Below are 14,011 nucleotides of genomic sequence, written 5' to 3'. Positions count from 1 at the left end.
TTTAGGAACATCAAGTTTAGTGTGTTGGGGAGCTTCCAGATGGAACTTCAAAAGTCATCATGCTATTGTTTTGCAGAAAAGTTCTAGTTTTCCTTGACATTTGTCTTTAAAGGAAAGTGTTTTTGAGTTTGTCCACATTTCACCTTTCACTTTCTCTCCAGTTTTTGGGTTGCAACCAATAGAATATTAAATTTTTAAATGTGAAGGTCATTTTAATGCCTGCACCAAGAATTTTAAATTATTTGTACTCTTATTATAAAGTATTATGAAATATCTGTACATTTAAAAAGTAAAAGTGAATCTATTAATGCATTGCTAAGCTATGCAAAAGTAAAATGTCACCTCTTAGGTAGCTATAAAAGTCTTGTTAAAAACACATAAATAAGATATTACAGTGAAAATTTGCCCTTCTGTTTGATGAATTGGTGCCAAACTATTGCTTATCTTATGTAATTCCATAAAGGCAAAAATAGATTGAGAATTATGTTACATATTCCTTGGAGACAATGGTGATGTCCCATTTCTTTTAACTGAGGCAGTCTGTAGATTTATCTGCATTGCTGCAGACTTTAATATAAAATATTTTCATAGAATAAATTTAATAAAAATGTAACACATTCATGAGTAGATGTAACTTTTGCTTTCTTTTTTTTGAATATATGCAATTCAGTGATAGCAAATTAATTTATTTAGTACTTTTTCCATTCCATATCATCAGGAGGATTGATTTCAACTTTCCTTTTACCTACATCAGACCAGTTGGTACTCAAAACTATACCACCAGACTCGATAAATGATTTGTTCGTAGCACGTTTCACTTCATCAGAACCATCTGAATAGATCTGCTGAAATAATTTGTTTAAAGCGGCATCTCCCTCCAACTTCTCATTTTTTTCTTCTTCTTTGATCTCACCAACCAATTTATCCCAATTTCTTGTATAGTGAGATGATGATGGATATAAGTTCTTTACATCTGCTATGAACCGTTTTGGTTTAGGCACATCTCCTTGCCCCTCTAGCTTTTCCCATCTCACAGCCTCTGTCTTTTTCATTTTAATTTCAATCTTTGTTGAAAGTACTTTAAATGTGCTCTGTTCTGGTATTATAGGATGAAGAAGTCTCAGTTTCAAATTGTAATCCTCTTCAGAAGGAAGTTTCAGCAAAGCAGACAACTCTTTTTCTGAAAATTCCACATATACATTATTCTTCTGAACATTCTTGATCATAAGTGTAATGATTACTTGAGATTCTGTTTGATACCATCATACTTGATTTTTGACTGATGAGTCCTCTGGGATGCAGACACCTCAGATTGTGATCCATTCTGAGCCTCTTGACACCTTTTAATCCAGACAGTGAAATCTGGATCTGTACTATCTAATTTCTGTCCTTCTATAAAAGTTTCTAAAGCAGCGGCATAGTTTTTTTCATGGTATTTACATATCCCTTTTCTCAGGATAGCAGTGGAATTATTTGGATTAAGTTCAAGAGACTTCTTTGCATCAGCAACAGCATCACAGTAATTCCCAAGAAGAATGTGACAATAAGCTCTTTGACAATATTGTGCATCATCTGGTTTCTGTTCCAAAGCCTTAGTCAGCTCCTCTAATGCCGCCTGGGGGTCCTCCTCGATCAGAGCATCTGAGAAGCCCCGGGAAAACTTCTGGGCTGTTACAGGTCCTGCTGCAGCTGCTGCCATCCCTAAAAATCGCTATTGCTGTTAGAGCTGCTACCACCAAGGTTATGAGTTACGCTACCACCCTAACTTTTGCTTTCTGATTGTAAATGCTGGGTAACCATTTTCTTCTGAAAGTTGCAGCCTCGGAAATTATTACCTGGCATTTTTTTCATTGGGAATATATTTTAATTTAATAAACAGAAAAAGGAAATTTTGAAATATAATTTCTCACCTAATTATGTAAAGAGTTTTTAACAAGAAAACCTTGCTGTTACTATATACATGTGATCCTTCTTGCATGGTTACTGTATATTATTATATTATATTGTGGGCAGCATACTCCAGCTTTGGTAAATGGTGGTATTTCAAATGGCTACAGCAGTGCTAGGCAAGTATTTCTCAAAACCTGTATCAGAAACTGAGTGGAACTTCCTAGGTAAGTGATTGAGGAGAATTTTTCTTTTTGTTTTCTTAGGAGGCCATATATAGACCCTTGACAAATTGAAGGAATAAATTGGTTCCCATCAATCTAACCCTTCAGGAAGGTAGCAGGGTAGGCTTGCAGTTCTTTGGAGTGAGAGTCTGATTAAGGAAATAAATATTGGATGCGACAGTGTCCATGAACCTGGTAAACTATTCAGTCATTGAATCAGATATGTATACTTATCAGCTTACTGTTTTATGTTTCTTGGATTTTTCTTTCCTCTAAAAAAAATTCCTTTTTTATACTTGGTATTATAAATTATGTTTTTATGTTTTTTATCTTTTATATGTTTTAATTTTATTTTAATCAATAGATAGCATTTACCAGGGAATTCTAATTTTCTGTCTGGTCTTTCACTATCTTTATTAATCTCTTGTTCATGGCTGATTTATTTTCTTTTTATTTTATTGTATTTTATTTTATTTTAATTCCTGTATAGTTAACAGTGTTATATTAGTTTCAGGTGCACAATATGGTGATTCAGCAATTCCATACATCACCCCGTGTGCATCATGGCCATGCTAGCCTGCAGCTATACTAAATAGAAGCAGAGAAAGATTTGATTATGGTCATTGTTGGGCAGTTTAGACAGAGAACAGCATCTTGTGTTGCCGTCAAATATTGAAAGAGAAAACCCTCCTAAAAAAGATGGAAACTTTAGTGAAAGTTCCCTAGTCCAGCCTCAGGACACTCCCCTCTCGAGGCTTTTCTGTGCTACTTTCCTAAGAACCACTGTCATGTTTTAACAAAACTTAGCACAGAGTATTGTAAGTTAATCATCTTTTAGAGTCAAATTATCTGAGTGTGAATCTTGGTGTTGGTTCTTAATAGCTATGTAATTTTGGGCAAATTGTTTAACCTCTCGTAACCTCAGTTAACCCACACATAGTGATAATAACAGTATATATCTCATTCTGTAGCTACAGTGATTAAATATGTTAATATTTGAAAAGTGCTAAGAACAATACCTAGCACATAGTAGGTGCTACATATATGTTTGTTTAACACAGTAAGCTATTCTCTTATAATTCATTTTGAAATAGTTTTTGATCAGCTAGTATTCAAACTGTTATACCCTTTATGGTTGATACGAGTACACTGGGCTCACGGCTCCCATCATCTGCCTTCTTACAAACTGAAAAAAATAAAATACTGAATTTTTGACCTTTTCTCAAAATATATTAAGTCCTGCACCTCTGTTGCCTATTTGAGATCAGTCAGCTTTTCTGAATTATATACTTTGATTAGGGTGAGAGACCCTCGCAGTTATTACAACATATGCAGAAAAAATAAGGACCATAATCTCCAAAGTATCATTGCTCCTGAAAACTGGAAAATGAGATTCTTGGGGAAGAAAAATCAGAAAAGTGGCAAGTGAGGAGGTCATTGAACGATTAGACTTCAGAGGACCAGGGTAAGTTCACTGAGATATAGAACTTTTGAGGCCAAGAATCAAACAAGCAGTCAGCCTTTTCTGTCTTTCATTAACCACAAAAAAGAGCCAAGTTGTAATAGATACATGCTCTCTTAACTTCTAGATCATGTATCTATGAATTAGACATTCTTTATCACCATTGTTCCAATAGTGTGTTATCCAAAGGTCAGAATCTGGGTCAGTTAGCAGTCAGTGCTATCACTTCCTGGTGTTTTTGTCAGTCTTAGCATTTGAAACTGCTTTCAGAGAATCTTCCAGGGACTTAAAAGGAGGCAGATTTTTCCTTTAATATCAGGGGCATAGAGATTTTGAATGTATGAGTTTAAAAGAAAGTGAAGGACTAAAGTATTGGAAATGACAAACCAGGACATTTGGCTAGTCAATGGCCTAGTAGGGAAAATTTTTATATATAGGGATATCATGTAATCATGTAATTGATATAATTTTAAGGGCCCCAAGAAGTCTTCCCCTGCTCCTTAGTGCCATCATCAAAACAATAACAACCCTTAAAAATGTAGTTTCACCATTAAGAGTTTTATGATTTCTTTGGGTTTTTACTGTAGAGATAGGTATCTTTTTATTTCATTTTACATCATATGTAAGATTTGTTCACAGAAAGTTTTTATTAAGACTTTATTCTTTTACAGCAGTTTGAGATTCACAAACAAAATTAAGAGAAAATATAGAAAAGTCTCATGTACCTCCCTGCTCTCAGATATGCACAGCCTCCCCCGTTATTAACATCCCCCACTGGAGTGGTACATTTGTACAGTTCATGGACTTACATTTGCATATCACAGTCACCTAAAGTCCACAGCTTACATTAGGGTTCACTCTTGGTTTTGTACATTCTGTGGGTTTGTATAGGGCATGTATCCATCATTTTAGTATCATACAGAGTATTTTGTCTGCCCTAGAACTCCTCTGTGTCCCACTAACCTTTGGCAACCACTTATCTTTTTGCTGTCTCCATACTTTTGCCTTTCCCGGAACGTCATATAGTTGGAATCCTATAGTATGCGGACTTTCAGATTGGCTTCTTTCACTTAGTAATATGCATTTAAGATTCCTCCATGCCTTTTCATGGCTGGATAGCTCATTTCTTTTTAGTGCTGAATAATATTCCATTATCTGGATGTACCACAGTTTACTTAGATATTTACCTACTGAAAGACAACTTGATTGCTTCCTAGTTGTGACAGTTAGGAATAAGCTGCTATAAACATGCATGTGCAGGTAGATACCAAGGAGTATGATTGCTGTGATCATATGGTAAAAGTATGTTTAATTTTGTTATGAAACTACCAAACTACAATTTTGCATTCCCACCAATAAAGAATGAGCCTTCCTGTTGCTCCACATCCTCGCCATCATGTGGCGTTGTCAGTATTCTGGACTTTGGCCTTTTCTGATAGGTGTGTGGTAGAATCTCATTGTTCTAATTTGTATTTCCCTGATGACATGTGATGTGGAGCATCTTTTCATATGCTTTTTGCCTTCTGTCTATCTTCTTTGGAGAAGTGTTCACATAAACATTTTTAGGCTTTTCAAATGGCTACAATTAAAAAAAAAAATAAAAGATGCCTCATATTCAAAGCTAATCCCCCCAATAGTGGTGGGTGAGAGGGTGACCTATCTTCAATCTTCTGTTGGGCCTGGCTCTTGTTAATTTGCTTTTCTGACATATTGTTTCCACTAACTCCTTTCTCACAACCTATAAGTATACTCCAACTTGTCTCGTTAAAAGAATACTCCAAGTCCAATATTTTTTCTCTTCCAAAAACAAAATCTTGGAAAAGCAGTCTTTATTGGCTGTGGTTCCTTCTTTTTTTTTTTTAACTTTTTGCTCTACTGTATTCAGATTTTTGCTCTTCACTCTAGGAGGGTCATCAGATTTAGCACTTCAAGTAAACTATGTCAGAAAAATTCACCAATGATCTTTGCCATTTTGTGTTGGAAATTTTTTTTCTAGTTATTCATATCTAACTCTGTTGATCATTCTGTTTCTTGAAACTATCTGTTCCCTTTTATTCTAGAACATTGTAATCTCCCCTTCACCCTGTTAATTTTCTCACCATTGTATTTGTCACCTCTTCTTTTCCTTACCTGTTAAATGTTAGTTTTCATCACATTCCTTTCTTTGCTTTCTTGTCTTTTCATATGTTCTCATTCTCATGGCTTCAAACATTACCTGTAAGTAGATGGTGCCTATATTTTTATTCATATCCTGGTCTTTTCTCCTAAAGTCCAAAGTTGCCTAGCCAATAATTGTGGGATTTGGCAACCTAAATGTCCTGTGGAAACCTGCCCAAATGTCTGACCTTACATCCTACCATACTCCCTTTGGTTATTAAATTCATGGACTTCCAAAATGCTGTTTGTTCTCATCCTTGGTGCCAGCAGTTTCTTCCACTTGAAATACTCTCCCTCAAGGTGTTATGATTGTTTTCTGTTTGCCCTTCAAGTTCAAATGTCAGCTTTTAGGACAGGCACTTCCTGACAAATCATTCAAAAATAGAATTCCTCCCAATACTCTTTTGCTTTTACTTTTTTTTATATCAGTCTTTAAAATTTCTGATTATTTGTACACTTGCTTCTTTATCATCATCCTAGCCATACTAGACTGTAAGACCCATGAGATCATGGATGTTCTTTCTCTCCTGTATCTCAACACTAATAATAGTACCTAGGTACTAGACACTAGGTCCTAAATGAATATTTGATGAGTGAGTAAACTAATAATTTCTCATATCAAGCTACAAAAGCCAGTTTATTGTGTTTTCTCTCGGCCTGCTTATTCACCCCAGCTTTATTTCCTTATCCTGGTGAATCCTCATCTACCCATGTATCTAAGCTAGAAAGTTTGGAATCATAATTCCTGCCCTGACCTTAACATGTAGTAGTCACAAGTCCTATCAGTTCTACCTCTTAGCATTTCTTCTGTCCATTCCTTCCTGTCAGTTCCCGGCCCTTTAATTTTTAGTTGATGTCTTCAACTCTCCCTTGGGCTAATTTAACAATATCCTGGCAAGTCTCCTTCCTTTAGTCTTCCATACCTCCAAAACATTACGAACTGTTAGAAACAAAATCATATCGATCATATTATCACTTCTGCCTAAGGTCTTTCAAAGCCCGATCCCTATGTGCCAGACTCATCTGAATCAATCCAAGGACATTCAAAGTCCTGTCTTGACCTATTTCTCTCCCTCTAATTTTAACTATATTAGGATCTCTTAAACAGCCTTACTAACCAGTTATATCAGCAACATACTTGAATTTAAGCCTTCTTGATTTTTAAAATTCCTTGTGTCTTTTTTGCTTGAACTACAAAATATATAAAAGAAATTATGAATAAGAAATTTAAAATGAAATACTGAATATTTTCTCTAGATTTTTAATCTACTTCATAAACTCTTAACTTTATTTCTCAGGTGACCAATTAATGTATATTCTGTGCTTTAAAAGATGAGCCGTGGAGGATATACTCCTTTATATCGGGTCTTGGTCAGTTAGGGCTGCCTCTGAGAGCAGTTGAGAGCACAGGAGACCCCACTGCCTACCAAGAACTCTGTTATCAAAATAACCACCTAAGGCCTTTCCAGGCCAGAAGGGAAAAATACTAACTGAGGTTAAAGAAACAAAGGAGAATAAGAATTACTAAAAAAGTACTTATCCAGCAGGAAAGGCAGAGAGCATGAAAGGATCAAAAGAAATGGAGGGTCTAACATATGGCTGCATGAAAAGTTAGACAAAATATAATTACACTGTCATAGCATTTTTAGTTTGATGTTTCTCATGTGTTTAAATCAATAGGATCTTTTAAAGCTACTGAACAGGTGCTGGAAGATTAACACATTCAACAAACATTTGTGTTACCCATTTAGAAAAGTCAAAACATAAAATGTAGATCATATATGTGTAGATCATATATATATATGTATATGCACATATATATGTAATTCTAATGGACATCATTAAGAATTTCTCTTTTTCAAGTATCTTGTGAGTAAAACCAGTTTCTTTAAACTTCATTCGTTTTTTAAAAAAAGATTTTATTTATTCATTTGAGAGAGAGAGAGAGAGCTCAGATTGAGAGAGAGCATGAGCAGGGGGAGAGGCAGAGGGAGAAGCAGACTCCCCATGGAGTGGAGAGCCCAAGGCAAGGCTTGATCCTAGGATGCTGGAATCATGACCTGAGCCAAAGGCAGATGCTTAACTGACTGGGCCACCCAGGCGTCCCTCAAACTTCATTCTTAAGCAAATATCATGTGTTTGTATATTTGTATTTGAAATACAGTGACCGGGATTGACATGAACGTATAAAAGTTGAATTTACATTGGCTCCAGCTAATATTGTAAAATGGCTTCTTTACTGCTGGAATAACTGGCAACTTTAAAAAAGTCTTGATTCTCTCATTCTTATTTTGAGTATAGAATAAACAGTGTGTAGAGATGCAGCAGGACATTTCAGCTTCCTTACTCAGTCCCCCATTTCTGGGTGGGTACAGGATGTTCACACCCAGGTACCTCTGCTCTGCTTGCTATCTCTTCTTTTTTTTTTTTTTTTTTCTCTCTCTCTCATATCTTTAAGGCTTTTTCTTCTCTTTCCTAAGCATGTTTTGCATGAAGAACCCATTCTGGTTCCTTTCTTTTCTATCTCACAACTGAAATACCAAAGTGTAACTGATTGGATAGGTGGCTCATTGTAAACACAATGTAGGAACCACAGTTTTGCAGATAGCAGAATGGGAGAAGTTGCAAAGATGGATTGTGTTACTTCTAGAAGGCTGTCTTATGTAGAAGAGAACTTTAAATGTTCACTCCCGCTATTGCAATGGTATATTTTTAAAACTAAAATGACCCTTACATTATGGAATAAATACCTGTATGCAATGAATCCCAGTTTCTCCAATAATGGTCACTGATGTAGGATGTCATTTGAGCTTCATGGAGTTTCCTCACTGTAAATACAATCATTTTTATTTCAGCAGAGGAGGTTCTCTTATCAAATCACCTGGGAAGAGTTCCTCTATAGGAAGAGATACTAAATGGTATTACTGCTGATGCTGGAGAATTGAGTTACCACTTGCTACCAGGGCTCTACAGTTGGAATTCAGAGAGTATTTTCCCATTCAATATCATCTACTTGTACACAACAAACCAATTATCGAGAAGCATCCATAATTTGAAAGATAGCATTCATTATTATCCCCACAGTGTTATACATTTTGAGAAAGGTTATTAATTTGCTTTAATCTATTCATTTATTGTTTTGTTTTTCCTCCCAAATTATGACTGTGCTTAGTCTTTTCATATTTCTCTTTTCTATTTCTAATGAGCATTTAATTAAAAATAATTGATTTAGACACAGCAAGGGCTATATGTAGGTGTGCATATTTTTTTCATGGTATTAGGAAACTGGATGGTATTTGACTCAGAAGACCCAAAGCCAGCCTTCTCATTATTTCATTTGTATTTTAGTGTGCTTTTATCATATATGTTGTTTTGCCATTTAACTCTTGAGCTGTACAGCTATATACATTTCTGTAATTCATACAAGTAGTTATTTTATGGGTTTTTTTTTTTCTGAAGTGATTAGGGCAGCCTATAATCATTTCTTAGAATTTCCCAAGGTAAAATTATATGTATGTTCTATAGCATAGAAATTTGGGGCCACAAATGTTTACTTTTCAAGTTTTTAAGTGTCCACAGAAATATATTTTGTGAAGTTTTGGGGTTTTCTGTGGGGTTTTTTGTTTATTTTTTGAGAAGTTTTAAATTCCTTCCCAATGGATAGAGAGATGGGTGACTACCCTTTTTGCTATGGGTCTTTATTAGTTAATCTCAGTTACCGTAATATAAACATTCCCTTCTGCCTCTTAAGTGATTTTCAAGTCATATGAATCTATCTGTAACCAGTAACACCAGGCTCTTGGAAAGATTATAACCTCAAACTACCTGCTCTCCAATATTTGTGAAAATTGGCACTATTTGAAAAATAATTCTTGGAGGATTATACAAAACCATGCATTCTATTTGTTCCCTTAGTTAAAGCACATATTACCTCTGGATCAAGCTGGACCATGATAGGCTTATATAGAGTGATACAAATATTTCAGTGCAATGTGTACATTTGTTAAGTGTTAGTCACATCTTCTATAAAATGGTGATTAATAGCTACCTTATGGGTATATCATGATAACTGAATTAAATAAATCATGTGAAATGTTAAGTACACTTCTTAGAATAAAATTAGTGCTCAAAAATGTTGGCTAAATTTTTTAAAATGATACCTATAAGGTATAAAAGTGCTCCTTTCTGCCTGAGGACCAGTAGAGAAGTGTCACAAAGGGGTAACACCTAAATTGGAACATGAAGGATGAGTAGGAATCTTCCACAGAGCAAAAGGACATAAAGGAACAGCATGCACAAAGGCACTGAGATGCAGCAAAAGGAAGCAAGAGAATTGGTTATAAAGACACATGGTGACAAGGTTGAGAGGTTTAGGTTTTATTCTAGAAGTGAATGCTATCTGGTCTATTAGATTTTTGTTTGTTTTCCTTAACAGTGAGTTTCAGAAATAATGGAGAATCTAAAAAGAATTATCTAAGTCATCATTCACAGTACTATTAATGGACAGCAAGTCTTAATTTTAGCATCAATTTTAGTTACTGAAAGAGGTGTAAAAATATTGAAGAAAATGAAAATATGTGGAATGCAGAGGATTTGAAGTATGCATGCTATTGTATTTTGAGCAATATTTATGTTGAAGATTTAATTTTCAGTTGCTCTTCTGTATATAAAATTATTTTTAAATGCTCTAAGATAACATTATTAAAAAGAATCTGTCATTGGAAGGCAATAAATTTCTCATTAATTTGTATGTTTTGAAATTTTGTATTTGACAATACTCTCAAGCAAAACACTATAAAATACTTCAAATATTTATTTACCAGACATTTTTTATCTATAGGAAGAATACACTTAGTAGAGTTAAAAAAAATTCTAGGGGCGCCTGGGTGGCTCAGTCGTTAAGTGTCTGCCTTCTGCTCGGGTCATGATCTCAGGGTCCTGGGATTGAGCCCCACATTGGACTCCCTGCTCACCAAGGAGTCCGCTTCTCCCTCTCCCACTCCCTCTGTGCTCTCTTTCTCTTTCTCAAATAAATAAATTAAATTAAATTAAAAATCTAATCATAAGAAGACCTAGGTATCATCTGACCATGAATATAGTGCATTACCTTGACATAATTAAAATACTTTCCTGGGCCTCATTTCTTTATCTGACTAAACTGATTTATCTTCTGTCTGGTGAGATTGAAGCCCCACTTTTGGGATTACTCAGCATCCATTTCCAAATATACAAACATTTTAGGAACAAAACTTAGAGCACATAGTGGCTTAGAGAAGGAAAATACAAAATTCTGCTTACAGTTACTCTTATTAAATACTTTTTTGCAAGATCATTTGGGAAGGACATTAGATTAACAATATGGCCATAGATAAAAGTTAAAATTAATAATGGTAATTCAAAAAATGAGATGACTTTTAGAGTTTTAAATTATGCCTATATGCAAATCTGACAACCTATATTTTTAGTACATTATTAAAATCTAGAGATGTACTTTTCATTTATTCTTATGTATTTATCTTTCTTCAGTAAAATTTACAACTTACTCATTGCAAAGCATTTACCTAAATATCTGTAGATGGTTCATTATATTTTTTTAAATATTCTCTTTGTCATAGATCAACATAGAACTATTTTTCTCTCATTTGTAAACTCATAAATAAGAAGAAATTTCCTTTTTATTAAGAAACTAAGCTACTATATTTATGATAGTCATTAAATTAACAAACACATTTAAATTTTTGCCAAGTAGTGACTAACTGGTAAAATACAGTTCAGTAAACAGTAGTCTTCCATGACTTAATATCCTCAGTTATTTGGATCAAATTTTCATTGTTCTTAAGGTTAGAAAATGCATCTGCAAGCACAATTAGCTATACAGTAGGTGAATAATCAGTCTCTAGTTAGTATGAATAAGACCCCGGTTTATTTGTGAGTTAGCATATTTCTATGATTGTAGTCATGAAATATAAATCTACAGCAATTAATGTAGTAACTGAAATGTGATCCTTAAGTTTTCTCTCCTTCTGTGTCAGCCTGTAAGAGTGTTCTGCAGAATGCTAGTATTCCTATAGATGCTTCTTGGAAAATAAGGTTCTATAAACAAATGTTCGGGAATTTTGGATTCAGCAAAGAGAAGCAAATTGTGTTACTTTTGTTTCAGTGTCAGTTGGCCAGAGGAGTCTTAATTGGAGTACTAAACTCATTTTTTGTGTGATAGCTTACAGCACTAAAGACACTGCATAGGATATATTTTGGGAAATGCAGTTCTGTTTAAAAACATTTTACATAAAATGAAATAAAACAAAATAAAAATTGTAGCCTACTTGGCCTCTGCTACTCAGAGGAAGATGGGGACTGCAGGCTCAGATGCTTTTCTGGGAAGAGAAAAGACAGCACTGCCCCCAGGCTTCTCATAAGTTTGCTATTAGAGCACTATTCCTTTATTCTTTAAAAGTGTAAAGGGGGAATCCAAATTGAAGCAAAAAATAAAAAGAAGATTAAAGATATATTTTCTAGGTATCCTAGTAGAAATAAAATTGTATATTTAATGTAAAGTTTTTATATGATGGACTTGAAAAACATCTAGTTACAAATCAGAATAATTGCCCTTCTCTTATGAAGTCAATCTGGAGGGTGAAGTGTGGATATTGCTTTTCTTCTATGTGAATTACTTGTTTCCTTTAAAGAAAAAAAAAATCAACATAAGGAAATCCCTAAGAGTTTTCAATACAGATGTCTTTAAAAGGGTTACTGCTGCCAAGTTTTTTTTTTTCCCAATGTCACATAATCTTTGTATAATTTATAAACGATAACAAAGCAATCAGGCCACATTCATAAAAGCGCAGTGACACATAATTTAGTTGAATCTGAGGATTAGAATTAATTGTCTCTCTTTGTTCCAAGTTCTAAATCTTAGCAAATGATTCACTGCATGTCATTACAGCTTAATATTTGCATGAAATCACAGTTTAGCTGGCATAATTTAACAGCAATTAAAAAGCTATTTAATCGTCATGCAAATTGGTATGAGGGCCCTTGAGTAAGAAGGGTGTCTGCTTTTTTTTTTTTTTTAAGTATCTCCAGGCGGACAGTTATATACTTGCAGACACCCATAACATAATTGATAACATTCTTCCTATTCATAAAAATATAAGTGAATTATAATTCATGTTTTCCCTTATAAACAGAAAAGAGCAACAATATGAATATGTCATTCTGTAGGAAGACCTTATTATGATAATGATAATGTATCTTTATCTCCCAGGCGTAGTCTAGGTGGAGGTAAAAAGCTACACATGTCCCTGTCCTCTAGCTTATAATGCCTTCCATATTTTCCTTTCTGAAGAAAGACACTTCTGTAACTCTCTGCAACATGAAATGGCATAAAGCAAAGTATGCAGAAACCTGTTAGAAAAGTTAACCATCCCATTTCTAGGTCAGGCTTTAGGTAATATACATACAGAGACTGAGGCCCCTACCCATCACGTTGTGGTTATCAGGATCCAACAAAAAGAAAAAGGAAAACATAAAATAACAATTCTTGATATCTCAAACCCAATACATAGTCATGTAAATTTATGAGTAATGTTGTGCTGTGTAACACTGTATAACAGATCTCACTAATGAGTTCCCTGCACTTATTCAGACTATTCCCTACACTGCAGCCAGAAAGCCAGAATATTCTTTTTAAAACACATTATCTCCATATATAAATTCTCTAAGTCTGTTCCTGTTGTGCGTAGAAAAATATCCAAACTCATTACAATGAGCCTAGGAGTCTCGCGCTTTCCAACCCCTTCCTCTTCCTTAAAACTCACTTCTTACTTTTTCCTTTCGCATTCTAGCTGTAGTGATTATCTGCCAGTTCCTTGACTATTTTAAGATCTTTCTTGACTAAAGAACCTTCTACCCTTAATACTCTCCTCACTCCTCTGATATCCTCTTCCTCACCACCTCTATGAGGCTTTCTCAGAATGTTTTTCAGATTGGTCCTCCTGATAATGGGAGTTGTTTTAAATTTTATTTATTTATTTATTTATTTATTTATTTATTTAGAAAGAGAAAGAGCACATGAGTGGGGGGAGGAGCAGAGGGAGAGGAACAAGAAGACTCCACACTGAACGTGGAGCCCCATGTGGGGCTTGATCCCATGACCCTGAGATCATGACCTGAGCTGAAACCAAGAGTCAGACACTCAACCAACTGAGCCACCCAGACACCCCAGTCCTCCTGATAATGTTTATTTCACCTCCTTTCCTTTTGATTTTTGCAATTGTACTTA

At 34.7% G+C, this 14,011-nt stretch overlaps 1 protein-coding gene and 1 pseudogene across 3 annotated transcripts in view; one reads left to right on the top strand and one right to left on the bottom strand.

Moving 5' to 3' along the window:
- The window catches only part of EPHA6 (EPH receptor A6), an 814,184-nt gene that overhangs the window by 362,832 nt on the left and 437,341 nt on the right, over nucleotides 1-14,011 (top strand). The gene's annotated exons all lie outside the window — the stretch shown is intronic.
- LOC123784333 (protein SGT1 homolog pseudogene) lies at nucleotides 659-1,746 on the bottom strand (annotated as a pseudogene).

The sequence above is a fragment of the Ursus americanus genome, chromosome 4 (assembly GCF_024610735.1).
Source record: "Ursus americanus isolate L20-20 chromosome 4, mUrsAme1.1.p, whole genome shotgun sequence".
Lineage (NCBI taxonomy): Eukaryota > Metazoa > Chordata > Mammalia > Carnivora > Ursidae > Ursus > Ursus americanus.
The sequence above is the reverse complement of the archived record's forward strand: the minus strand, read 5'-3'. Positions and strand labels throughout refer to the sequence as shown.